The sequence below is a fragment of the Myodes glareolus genome, chromosome 3 (genome assembly GCF_982192425.1).
Source record: "Myodes glareolus chromosome 3, mMyoGla1.1, whole genome shotgun sequence".
Classification (NCBI taxonomy): domain Eukaryota; kingdom Metazoa; phylum Chordata; class Mammalia; order Rodentia; family Cricetidae; genus Myodes; species Myodes glareolus.
In genome coordinates, this window is record NC_142028.1 from 44,539,883 (window position 1) to 44,553,721 (window position 13,839).

General features: G+C 42.3%; 1 protein-coding gene across 6 annotated transcripts in view; it reads right to left on the minus strand.

Moving 5' to 3' along the window:
- The window catches only part of LOC148122650 (contactin-4), a 181,878-nt gene that overhangs the window by 43,004 nt on the left and 125,035 nt on the right, over positions 1-13,839 (minus strand). The window lies entirely within an intron of this gene.

The following is a 13,839-nucleotide window of genomic DNA, read 5'->3' on the forward strand; positions in this document are numbered from 1 at the left end:
TGTGTGTGTGATAGAAATGCAAACACAGAGAGAGAAAAGATGGAGAAGAGGAGGGAAAGGGAGAGACTGTTTTGTGTTAAGGCACTTATACATGTAACCATACCCCAAATTTTTCTTACATGTGTGCTAGGGATTGACATCATGTCCTATGTTTTAACTGAAAGTGCTTTCCCAGTGAGTCATCTCATCTGCCCTAGGCTTATCTTACATTTTCCCCCTTTCTCTATCCCTTCTAGAATCAGTCACTTCTTCAAGAACACCCTGGTATGTTTTAGTTGAGTATATTTTTAAGAAACCCAGACAGATAGGGACACTCAATGTGCTCATTTGTTATTGATGTCTTCTTACACACACACACACACACACACACACACACACACACACACACACACGTAAGTGCACACACATCATAAACATGTATAGCTTTAAATATATCTTATTTTGTAAATGTTTGCTTATTGTCTTGAGTTTCTTTTTGTGCTTATTATTAATCCCCCAATCTTGCTGGCTACCTACTCTGCATTGCTCTGTACCTATCCATGACCATTTCATGCCCTAGATTCTGGACCCATAGACCCATCTGTCCATAGAGTTCTCCAACCCATCTCATCACCCATCATAGTCAGCCACTTTGATTCTTATTTGTGCTAGGAAAGGAAAAGAAGGGAAGGTGGCTTGGTTTGAATTTTATTTAACATATAAATATTCAAAACACATGCCAGCCATTAGAGAGATGGCTCAACTGCTAAAGTGCTTGCCCTGAGAGCATGAGGACTGGCAGTTGGAACCCCAGCACTCACATGTTAGGGGCAGGGGGCAGCCATACTAATTTGAACACACAGGCAGAGACAAGGATCCTTGAAGCAAATTAGCTAACTAGACTAGCAATATCAACAGACTCTAGGTTCAACTGAGAGACCCTGCATTAGATATCAAGGTGAGGAAAAACAGAAGGAAATTCCAAATATAAACTTTGAACCTCAACATACATGCACATGTGTGCTTGCTCAAACGTGTATATCAATGCACGTGAGAACAAGCATAAGTGTACACATGCATTACACAACACAAACACATTCACATGAGAAGAAAAAAATAAAATAAAAGATGCCACCAAACATTAAATTTTAAAAGATAACTCTAAGTGGAGAGTAGATGCCATCTAAAAACGGAAGTTTTACATTACTTACAATAAAAAACAAACAGAATTAACCATTCCGCTAACATATGAACAATGAATTTCTACACTTCACACAGCAAAGAAAATCTGAATTAATACGTAAATAAAATACTTATTGTCAGGAGCAAAACATTGCTTAAAAATATATTTACCTGGGCTTATCCTTGTGAATTCTTGGAAATTTCTCTAGTGTCAGGTTTCTTGATAGTCCCATAATGGCTCCCTCAATCAAGATATCTCCTTCCTTGCTCTCATCTCTGTCCTTCCTCCATCTTGACTATCCCATTCCTTCAAGTTCTCCTCCCTTCTCCTCTTCTTCCCCTCCACCTCCCTTCCACCCTCCGTTCTCCTGCTACCCCATACTCCCAATTTTGACAGGCGATCTTGTCTATTTCCCCATATCCATCTATGAATGTTTTTCTTAGGTTTCATTTCGTTACTTAGCTTCTCTAGGACTAGTCCCTCTGAATGTGGTTGACAGTTGCACGGCTGGGGCAGACTGTGGAGTCCCTGGCAGTGGCACCAGGATTTATGCTACTGCTCGTACTGACTTTTTGGGAACCAATTTTCTTTGGATGGATACATTGTTCAGCTTAGATATAGTAGGAAGGGCCTTGGACCTTCCCCAAAGCAATACGCCTTAATGTCTCTGAGGAATGTATAGGGGTGTGTGTTAAGGAGGGGTGGGTGAAGGGAATTGGAGGAGGCGAGGGAGTGGAATCTGGGATTGGTATGTAAAATGAAAAAAGATAGTTTTTGCTTTATTTTATTTTTTTAAAAATTAGCTTTTTGAGACTAATTCATCCTTTTTATTTATTTTTTTGTTTCTTTGTTTTTTGTTTGTTTGTTCTTGCTAGCTTTTTCGGAAATAATGTCTTGCTATGCACAAGGTTGCCTTGAAACTGCCCTTTTGTTTCAACCTCCTGAGTGCTAGGATTACTGAACTGTGTCACTACTTGGCCACTTGTCTGAGATTCTTTATTTTAAAACACACACACACACACACACACACACACAAACACACAATTTGTACTTTTCTTCTAGAGTTACTTAGAAAAAAAATAACCCATTCTGCTGGGGAGTTGAATAGGAACATAGGATAGCGGTGGTGGGATCCTTGAGAAATCCGTGCACGCTTTCCTTTTCACATTGTTTTACTATGACATATTTATTTATTTATTATTGCATAATTTATTATTACTAATAACAGGTCCAAATTCCATGCCCTCCCCCAACCTGAGGCAAATAGGGACATGATCAAAACAGAAGAAAGAAAAGGAAATAAAGAATTTCTGAAATGTAATCCTGAATTGGAATGAGTACCCCCCCAAAATAACATAGGGCCATCTGCCTGTTTGGGAGCAGGCCCCCTGTTTTCCCCAAGCGGGGTCAGCCTGCAAATCTAAATCCCCCTTACTCAGCACACAGTTGCCAATTAAAACCTCCCTTTGAATGATGTTTTCTAAGCTTTACCTGTCTCCAACGGTGGCTTCATTGCTGGCAAGCCACAAGTAGGGCAAAACTAAGGTGGCCATATTAAGAACACAGAGAAGCTGCCTAAAATCATCATGAAAAGGAACACTGACTTATCAGAACTGCCCTCATTTGCATGCCAGGCATTGGAGGGCACAACACTGTTCTACAGATCCCCTTAACCCTGTAAAAGAGGACAGCAATGCATGAGCCCTTTTCTGAGTCCAGGTGCTTAATTGGTGCCTTGGTTCTTTGAGCAATGTGATAAATGACATCAAGGATAACACCTGGTCAGACTAAGTAGAAACTGGAGAGCCCTTTACAAATCACCTCTGATCAGAGTACTTACGGTCTATTATCGAGGAGTAGATAAAATAAACACCAAATAGAGCTGTTTGGTAAGAATGGCTAACACAAACAGAAATGTCACAAGCCAACGGAGGGTGGCTAGTATGTTGCGCAGCAAGGGCTCTTGTGATGATCATGGTTGGGGACCTCTCCTGGTCCTAATGTGTAGCAGAGAGTGTGTGTAGTAGCCTACTTTGTTGCCAGCATTGTTCTAATGACACCCCTACCTCCTTGGTTGCCTCTCAAATCTTGGCTCAACTATTTATATCAGGTTGTTTGTTTTTAAGAACAAGTTATAACTTATCTGAAAGTCAGTCATAGTCCACCCCCTTGGTCTTATTGGTCTTATTTTTGCATGCCACCAGGGAAAGCAAATGTCCTTGTTTTGGAATTTCGCTATGTTGAAGTTGCGGTCTCTTTCAGCAGGGATGCCTTTCTAAATGCGAAGAGTTTTCTAAAGGTGTCCAGGTTTCTATGATCAATAAGAATACTCTTTTTAGGGGCTGGAGAGATGGCTCAGAGGTTAAGAGCATTGCCTGTTCTTCCAAAGGTCCTGAGTTCAATTTCCAGCAAGCACATGGTGGCTCACAACCATCTGTAATAAGGTCTGGTGCCCTCTTCTGGCCTGCAGGCATATACACAGACAGAATAGTGTGTACATAAATAAATAAATAAATATTAAAAAAGAATAATCTTTTTATTTTAAAAATAATTCTTGATTGGTTCTTTGGAAATTTCACATTATGCACCCAATCCTGCTCACATCCCAGTCCCTGCATATCACCCCTGCACTATGCTCCCAAAATTAAATAAAAACAGAACAAAACAAACAAAGAAAAAAAACCCCACCTTACTCCTCCATCTTTCCAACACCTCTTCATTCATCTTAGTGGCCTTGGGACCTGTGATGTGTCATGCAGTATACCCCTTTTGTCTATTCAACCCCCCCACAAAAATATTTGTTACAGTGAATCCGGTTCAAGAATTCTGGCACACCATCATTGCTGGACCCTCCCCAAAACTCCTCTCGGATATCCTGTTGTTGCCTCCAGTCATGAAGATCCTGTGGATATCATTCTACAAGACCAGTCTCTTTGCACACTCCAGCAAGTCATAGACTGGGCAGATGTTAGAGTGCGCCAATCCAAGGCTTTGTATGTGTATCTGGGTAGTAGCTGAACTGGCAGCATGGGCCATTGGGACCACTACGTCAGTCAAGGGACACAGCCAGCTCTCCTAGGCCCATGCCATCAGGGAAAGCTCTCCTCTGCCTGTGGTGAGTGTTGTGGTCAACTTTCCCATGGCGAGGTGGCGGGGCTAGTTCTCCTGCTACAGTGTACAGCAAGGGGCAGCACTAGCTATCCTGGGGCGAGTCTGGCTCAGCATGTCCATGCATGGTTCCCATGGTAACATGGGCCTTGGGCATCAGTACAGATCCTAGCTGCTCTTAGGCCACGAACCTAGACACGGCGCATGTCATCAGCCCAGGACCAACCCTATGTGACTGCACAGGCCACTCAGATTGGTGTGGTCCCTGTGGCAGAAAGGTCTTCAGACACGAACATGGCCACAGCGGGCAGCCCAGACCCCTGGCATCTGCGTTGCCTTCAATGATCTCAGAAGCCACAGCTAGCAATTCAGACCCTGCACTACTACAGGGCTATGGACCTAGACATAGCCCTCAGCAGCCCCAGTGGCAGCATGACCCTTGGATACCAAATGACCATAGGTGACAGCCCAGACCCCAGGCATTTATGTGGCCTTTAGTGGCACCATGGGCCACAGATATCACAGAGCCCTACTGTGGTAGGACCATAGGCTCAGACATGGTTCCAGGAAGCAGAAGTCACTATGGCCCAAGTGGCATCACAGGCCACCCAGATCAATATGTCCCCTGCAGCAGAGCAGCCCTTGGACACAAACATGGCCCCACATGGTAGACCAAATCCTTGTCATCAGCATGTCTTTCAAATGTATAGGAGGCATGGAATATCAACTCAGACCCTGACTGCTGTTGGGCCCTGGATCTGGACATGGCCCTCCGGTATAGTCCTGGCCCAGATGACACCATGGCCCCAAGTGGCAGTACAGGCCACTCAGATTGGCAAGACATAGTCCTTGGGTACCATCATGGCCCAGGCTTGAATGTCACCTTGGTCCCAGGTGGTAGCCCAGATGCCTGGCATGTTATTCAATGGTACCAAGAGCCACAGACAGCAACTCAGATCCTGGCTGCAGTAGGGCTACCATTGAAACATGCCTCTTAGCTTCAGCCTGGTCTGGGCATCACCATGGCACCCGATAACAGTGCAGGTCACTCAGATCTCTTTGGCCGCAGCTGCAGGATGGCTTGCAGGTCCTCACCTGGCCTCGACCTCGAGTATTTGCACGGCCTTTGGAGGTATCAGGAGTCAGGAGTCACAGATATCAACCCAGACCCTGGCTGCAATAGGGCCACGAATAAGAATACTCTTAAAGCAGACTAGCAAGTAAGTAAACAGGGGTAGGAGTGGAGAATTGGCTAAATTTATCATCTCGGTTTAACGTTTTCTTTTTGAAGCTTTCTTTGTGGTTTAAAGAAATGACAGTCTAAAGGGACATTCAAAAAGAGCCTTCTCACTGACAAATTAAATAAAGAGCATCTTTAAGTTAAAGTATAATTAGAACCTCTACATGACATACCTTTGATTGTAATGGAAGATTTTAAAAAAGGTTCATACACATTTGCTTCAAGTAATGATTAGATGATTTTTTTTTCTATTTAAGAAGGAGAAATTAAAGGCCTGTTGCTTTCCCTTATTACACATGAGTAATTCTCCCATATGAGTCATTGGGCAAAAGGGTCCCGAAAGAATCCCATTAGTGTCAATAAGATAGCATGAATCATGCCATAAACAATGCAAAAATATGGCACAATGAGATCTTTGCTGATTAAAGAAATACAGTCTTGCATTTCAGGGACACTTACTGCATCTACTAATACAAAATAAGGGAGTATTTACCTAGACTCCAAAAGAAATGACGCACATTTCTGGAGGTAATGACAATGCATTTTAAGACAAAGCTTTCCCCTCGCCTACAAACAACGTAACGCTTGAACACCCAATGCCCATGCACATACAGGGTCCGTGGAAAGGAAGGATTCGTATCCCAGACAGTAGATGGTGCTGCAACCTCACAGAATGAAAAGACATTCCTTAGTTCTGTTGAGCCTGCTCCTGTCAGCAATTTTCCTCATGTTTTCAGTTCCCTGAGTTTAAGGATTCGGGAAAAGAGGTGATAATTCTCCCATTTTAAAGCACATGTCTGTGTTTGCTTATAGATTTGAGAAGAGGTCACTGAGGAGCTCACGAAAGCTTAAGATGGAGGGTATGCATTCCTTAGCGGGCATTATTAGCTGGTGTGCCTCTATTTCGCATGGTAAGATTGATCACTAAAGCTGCCTGCAGAACAGACTCCAGACTAAACCCACACATCCCAGCCCTCAGGTCCACTCTTGTTAGTTTGTTTTGGGGGCTCATCCATAATTCGAAGTGAATCTTTTTCTGGGATCTTATCAAGAGAAAGCAACTACTAATAGCTCCTCAGCTCCTGGCAATAGCTGAAGTGCCACCTTTGTAGACATGCTGGGCAAGACAGCACAAATTGAATTAATGAGACTCTTTTTCCTGTTGTGCCCCCTGCTTCAGAGTAGAGTCTGTTCATACATTCTTGGCACTTAACAGAGAATGGAAATCTGTCGATTTCTTAACTAAGGGTTTGTGAATGCTCTACGTTTTGAGACGTCAATTACTAGAAAATGCTCTTGTAAGGCTGGGCTACTCCCTGGAGTGGGTTTGAGGGTCAGTGCACAAGGGTACAGTTGTCCATGCCAGAAGAAGGAAGCATGTTTTTGTTCTTTTCATTGAGAATTACTGACCCCAAAAGAAAAGAAAAATCAATGAAAGGTCAGAGAACTATAAAGCAACTTAATTCAGTTTATTTCCAGAGTGAAGGTACAACTTTTCATGTTTTAAAAAGTAGGTGGAGCAGACCTACAAATCTGAAGCTATGTCAAATATTTCTAGAATTTCTTTTAATCAATGTAAAGGATAGTGGAGGCAGAGGACAAATGGAAAAGCTGGCAGAAAAGATGCAAAGATCCAGAAGCTATCCGAGAAAGACACAAGTAAAGAACAGCAGGACCTCACAAATGCCAAACATAGCATACTCATCATAAAAGAGTCAGAAAGAAAGGAAGACAGTAGGCTATGGTAAAAAAAAAAAGAACAAAAAACAAAAAAAACCAAATAGGCTGTCTCTTGTGGAGGAATATCCTGATTATTGGTCTTTAGAATATTAAAATAGTAACAAAAATTCTGCAATAACTCCCTACCTAGCTCATGCATGCAATCTTATTTAAACTCAATGGGTCACACAAGAATCAAACCAAAATGGGGCTGGCAACTTAAGTTCTTTACTGAGCACATAAAGGCATTGGACACCAAGTGTGGTGACCTGAGTTTGAACCCCAGAATCCACAAGGAAGAAGAGAACTGACTTCTCTTTGTTTTCCTTTAATCTTTGATCGCCACACACATTCTAGGGCAAACATGGACACACACACACACACACACACACACACACACACACATTAAATATATAAATAGGTAAACATAAATGAAATAATTATAATCTACCCAAATGAGTCATTTACAAAGATAGATGGCTTTTACCATTGTGATAAGCAAATCACTCTAATTCTATGGTGTCATTGTCTGGAAATACTGAAGAGAAGAAAAGGTAGCAAAAAAGCAATTGGTAGACCACAATAGCAAGAAATTTATTAAAGGTCAGAAGAAGACATAACTATGTGGCTAGATCTTCATTAATTGAAAGCATAACTTCCTTATTTCAGAAACATGGTAGTTACTTCAGTTCAAACAAAGAAAACCTTTAAAGGTTCATAAGTGTGAATGTATGTACATGTGTTTATGCATCTCAATGTACATTAATTAATAAATTTTGTTGAAAGGCAATTTTCACACTTAAATCACCCAACAGTTTTTCAGTGGTAATAAGGGAAAGACCACAGCTTACATTCCAACAGTTATGTATATGTTATTTGTCTAATTGATGTCAAATCCCTGAACTGATTCCCTGGGCTATAGTGCAAAAAAGAGAACAAGACTTCATCAGTTGTTACAGTTTCTGATAAACCAATACTCACAAAGATATAGGTAAGAAAAATCAATTTATTCTTTAGATCATTCATAATCCACCCATTATGCAGGCCTGGAATGCAAGGTGTATGTATCTTTCTACTTGTAGATCACTCTTTAATTTACAAAACCCTTTCATTTGTCTTCTACATGAAAAACAATATTTTACTTTGTCACAATACTAGGACCTGCTCCTCTCCATAGTCTCAGCAGGATTCATTCACTCTGGGTTACAAGGTGCAACAAGAACAAACAGAGCACTCTGCCATGGTGGAGACTCCCAAATACCACATGGAGATCCAGACATGCTTTGCTGGAAACAAGGCAAGAGTTCATTCAGACCTGGGGGCTAGCGACTAGACCACCAGAGGTAAAAGATGCTTTCTTAATGAAGCACCGGGGCTGATATCAGTTTTCCTAAAAATGTTATTAAAAAGAAATGTATTAAACTCATAGCCTGGCATCTAAAATCCCAGTTTTCAACTCTTGGCCCCCAGCAATGGTGTATCAATCACCACTTTGGCATCTCTGATTCGCAGTTTTCAAGGTGACAACATTTGACACTGTAGGGGGGAATGACAGAATTTTTATGGATCATTGTATAGATAAATGGATTTTAAATATGTTTCACAAACCCTTGTACATGGTATGAGAAAAAATAGTATTAGTATTGGTATCAAAGATTTGCCTGAGAAGGAAAGGAAAGAGTTGTTTTGAGAACTAGAAGAGGGTGACGTCTAAGGAAAAGAGCTCTGTCATAAGTCATAGTTCCAAGGCAGCAGCTTGCTGCTTAATAAAAGCCAGCAAAGATGACAAAGTAATTTCTGGTTCAAGCATGAATGCTCAAGTACAGGAGTTTATGTGCAATTGCCAGATGCTTCAAGCTAGCCGCTAAATCCAGAGACACTTCATGCGCCAACAACATTCTGGCATTTCAAGCCAGAGGGCTACAAAAATGTACATTCCAACAGGAAGGGATGTCACGGGGAAACTACCCAGAAGAAGCAACTGTGAAACTGATGAGAAAGGCTCCGGACTCAGAAACAATCTAAACCACCAAGAGGGAAATAAAATATGAGCGCAGAGAGGGGCTGGACAGATGGTTCAGGAGGAAAAGCCTTGGCTCTGCCATGGTGCAGATCAGAGTTTGGATCCTTTAGCACCACATGAAATCTGGGTGGGGTGGAGCTCTTCTTGTAATCCTAGAGATGGGATCTCATAGTAAGCTGGCTGTTTCGACTAGCCAATCGATGGCATCTCGGAGTAAGCTGGCTAGTTGGACTGGCCAATCGATGGCATCTCGGAGTAAGCTGGCTGGTTGGACTGGCCAATCGATGGCATCTGAGAGTAAGCTGGCTGGTTGGACTGGCCAATCGATGGCATCTCAGAGTCAGCTGGCTGGTTGGACTGGCCAATCGATGACATCTCAGAGTCAGCTGGCTGGTTGGACTGGCCAATCGATGGCATCTCAGAGTCAGCTGGCTGATCTTTGGGTTCAGTGAAAGTCCCTGCCCCAGTAACAAAATGGAGAGTAGAAGATGATGACACCCAGCGCCAACTTCTAACCTCTACGTGCACATCCATACACATGGGTCCACACATGCATGCATCACATGAACATGCATTCATATATATGCATGTAGTCCATGCATTCCCAAAATGATAAAAAAGAAAACAGGACAACTTTTAAGTGGTGGTTTAAAGATTAAAAAGGAATAACCCTGATGTTTAGTTTTTATCAGGGCCGTTCAGCTCAGGGCAGGAAGGGGCGATGATCATTTATGTCTTCTTAGAAACATGATAATCTTTTGTCTCTAAACAGATGATTTAATGTGTGCATTCAAAAATAATTGTCAATTTGCTAAATGTTTCCATTGATTACCCCCAGTAAGAGTTAAAGCTGCAGAATAGATTTCAAGATACTTAGGCAATGTGTATACCAAGTAGGTTTTCTTCACTGTGTGGTTACCTGATCATTTACACGAGGAGAAATTTTAAAAGATGAGCAAGGAAGTGTGGATCGTGAGGGGTCAGTCCACCCACTGAGACAGTGTGCCTGATCTAATGGGAGCTCACCAAAGCCAGCTGGACCGGGACTGAACGAGCATGTGATCAAACCTGACTCTCTGAATGTGGCTGACAATAGGGGCTGACTGAGTAGCCAATGATAATGGCACTGGGATTTGTCTCTACTGCATGTACTGGCTTTTTGGGATCCTACTCTGTTTGGATGCACACCTTCCTAGGCGTGGATAGAGCGGGGAGGGCCTTGGACTTTCCTCAGGGCAGGGTACCCTGCCCTCTCTTAGGACTGGAGAGGGAAGGGTGAGTGGGGGATCAGGAGGGAAATGGGAGGAAGGGAGGAAATGGAAATTTTGAATGGTATTATTTATAAAACAATAAAAGTTTTAAAAAAATGAGTAAGAAAATGTCCTACTGATGCCTAGCTCCCACTGACTGGAATTATCATTGCAGGTTCTTAGTTAAAAGTTAACAGGACCATACTAAAGACCATCATGAGCATTATATATCTATTACAGCATGTGTGTATTGTGATTGCCATGTGCCAGGATCTCTGCCACATGAGACTGAACCCAGGACCTCACTAAAATACGGGCACTGTTAGGATAGGGAACATGGCCCTCTCACTCAGAATGGAAACTTTACACAGTGACTGGTGTAACAGGTATTTGGATATCTGAAGTGAACAGGGCTGGGGAGATGGCTCAGTGGGTTAAGATCGTATAAACAAGAGGACCTGGGTTTGAAACTCCAGAATGTATCTAAAATCCACATATGGTCATACCTGTGTACAGGTGATCTCAGCACCCCGAAGGGAACATGAGAAGCAGAGATAAGACAATGCCTGAAAGCCAGCTATCCTCTCTAGGTGGTGACAAAGAAACCCTGCTTTAGCAAAGTGGAAGGCAACACCCAACACTGCTCTGTGAGCTCTGCACACATACTGCACACATGCACATGCCTGCACCCACACATACCTCTCTCTCTCTCTCTCTCTCTCTCTCTCTCTCTCTCTCACACACACACACACACACACACACACACACACACACACACAGGTGCGTGCGCACATGCCTTAGAAACACAGGATGAGGAAACAGCCAGTTAAAACTTCCAGGCTATCATATAGGTTTCAATATCGTCACAATTTACAACAGACCACACAGCTAATTAGAAGAAAACAGGTATTGGTTCCCACCTCTGGTTGACTCAACAGCCCTGTAAGTTACTGATTTCCATTCTAATATGACTACAGTTCACTGCTCTCTTTAATTCACTGTGAAAGAGGCACTTGTGTGGCTGCCAATGCACAGGTATAAATGAGCTCTGCCTAATTCTCTTTCTACTCTGAAAGAATGTGACATGAAGTGTTGGACCCAGAAAGATTTTTCTGGAGTCAAGACGTAAGAAGGTGGAGGAAGAACCGGACTGAGTCCAAAGTGATGAGGAAGGAAAGCATCCAAGAGTGAAAACATAGAAAGGCTCTAGAGGAAGCCTCTCCATGAGGGCAGGGAAGAGGCATTGGACCTTATGCCCCCAAATTTAATAACAGCATGCCAGGAGGCAAAACGTAGCTGGATTTTAAATACTCTATATTAGAGATTAGGGCCCTTTAAATGGCAGGTAGTTTAGGGATTAGAGGCAAAGACCATGGGCAGTGGAGGCAGACTTCCCAGTTTCGAGCTGTATTTCTACCACTTACCATGTTGACCACAGGGAAGATAAATGTTTTCTTAGTACAATAGTTGCCCTGGACTTAATTGAAATAGTCATATATTTCTCATTCTTTAAGAACTGTTGGGTAAACTAATAAGATGCTTTGAGATTAATACTTGCTACATAATCAACACTCAATATGTGCTAGCTTGTCTTTTTTTTTAAAATTGGACACTTATTAGGTGATTAGGTGGGTTATAGAGGGGAATGAAAAAGGGGAGAAGAGGGGAGAGGGGGGGCTACCTCTCTGAGAGAGGGAACAGAAGAAGAGTGCTAACTTGTCTTTACTAAGGCTTTGACACATACATATTATGTGCATGTCCAAGACCACCCTCCTGTTCCCTTGCATTTAACTTCTCCTTTTCCTCCCTGCCATTGCCCCCCCCCCAATTTCATATGTTCTTTTTATAAAAAATCCATTGAGTCTACTTAGTGCTGTCAATCTCTGCGTGGCCTTTGGGAGATCTACTGGAGCATGCGCAGCCTCTCTGGGGCTGAAAACCTGAAGAAAACTGGCTCTCCCTTTCCCACACACCACCAAGTGTCAAGAGGTCCTCATCTAGGAGAGGGAATTGATGAGCCCCTCCTTCCCCTGTACATGCTGGAATTTTAGAAAGCCTGATCTCGTGCAGGGCTTGTGAATGCAGTTACTGTCGCTGTGAGTTCACATGTGTGACAGCCCTGCCTTGAAGAGAAAACTGTTTTGCCATAGTCAGCTACCATCTGTGGCCCTTACCACCTTTCTGCCCTTTCCCTAAGATGTTCCCTGAGCTATAGGAGAGGGAGTGTGATATATATGCTTCATTTTGGGCAGAGAACTTCACAGGTTCCTTATTTTGTGCACTCTAACCAGCCGAGAGTCTCTGCATGAATTACCATCACCTACAGAAAGAAAGTTCTCGGGTGAGGGTTGAGAGATACACTAATTTATAAAGAGAAGTACTTATAGGACAGTTTTACAGTGTGTCTGTTTAGAGAACTAATGACAAGAGTTTCCTTCTTGGGCTCTATGACTCCTCAGTCATAGCTTCTTGACCCAGTTAACAGTAGCAGGCATGGTTTCCATTTGTGGAGTAAGCCTTAAATCCAAGCAGAAAGTGATTGGTTACTCCCATAATATTTGTACTACTCTTTAACCAATCAACATATTTTGGTAGGCTGGTCATCAATGTACCATTCAGGGTTCGTTCATAGCTGAATAAAACTTCTGGTTACTCTTTTCCTGCAAGAATGTGCTAGCTTTTACTAATAAGGTGGCCAAAGAAAACATGCCATCATGTTTAACTGAGAATCAGTGTGCAAATTCTCACAATGGCTTTAATACCCTTCATGATCTCAAATGATAGCTCATTGAAGACCGAATTCCTGAGTGAAATAATCTCTTTCTTTTATGGCAATAGATACTTGTGTCATTTAGATCCAAATGGAAAACTTCTATGCGAAGTCTGACATTCAGAGATTTTAGATTTCAGATAGAAGGCTGCTCTTAGAAACTACAAGTAGTTAAAAGACAAAACAAGACAAAACCTCACAAAAAACTAAACTTTTGACTCAGAAATATTTAGATGCAAATTTTGACTCTGCTGCTTACAAGTTGTCTGATTCAGATAAGTTCCTTGACCTGGAAGCTATTTAATTTATTACATACATACATATGTGGATGCACTTGACAAGTGGGTAGTCGTGGAGGTCAGAGTTTGGTATCAGGATATCTTTCTTAGTAACGTTTTAGGTCTATTTTTTGAGACAGTATCCCTATGTAACTTGATGCTCATCATTTTGGCTAGACGGGCTGGCCAGTGAGCCCCTGAGAAGCTCTTGTCTCTGGTCTCTGCTTCCTCTTGTCCTGTAGCACTGGTGTTATAGAAATGTTTCACTACACCTGACTTTTGTCTGGGT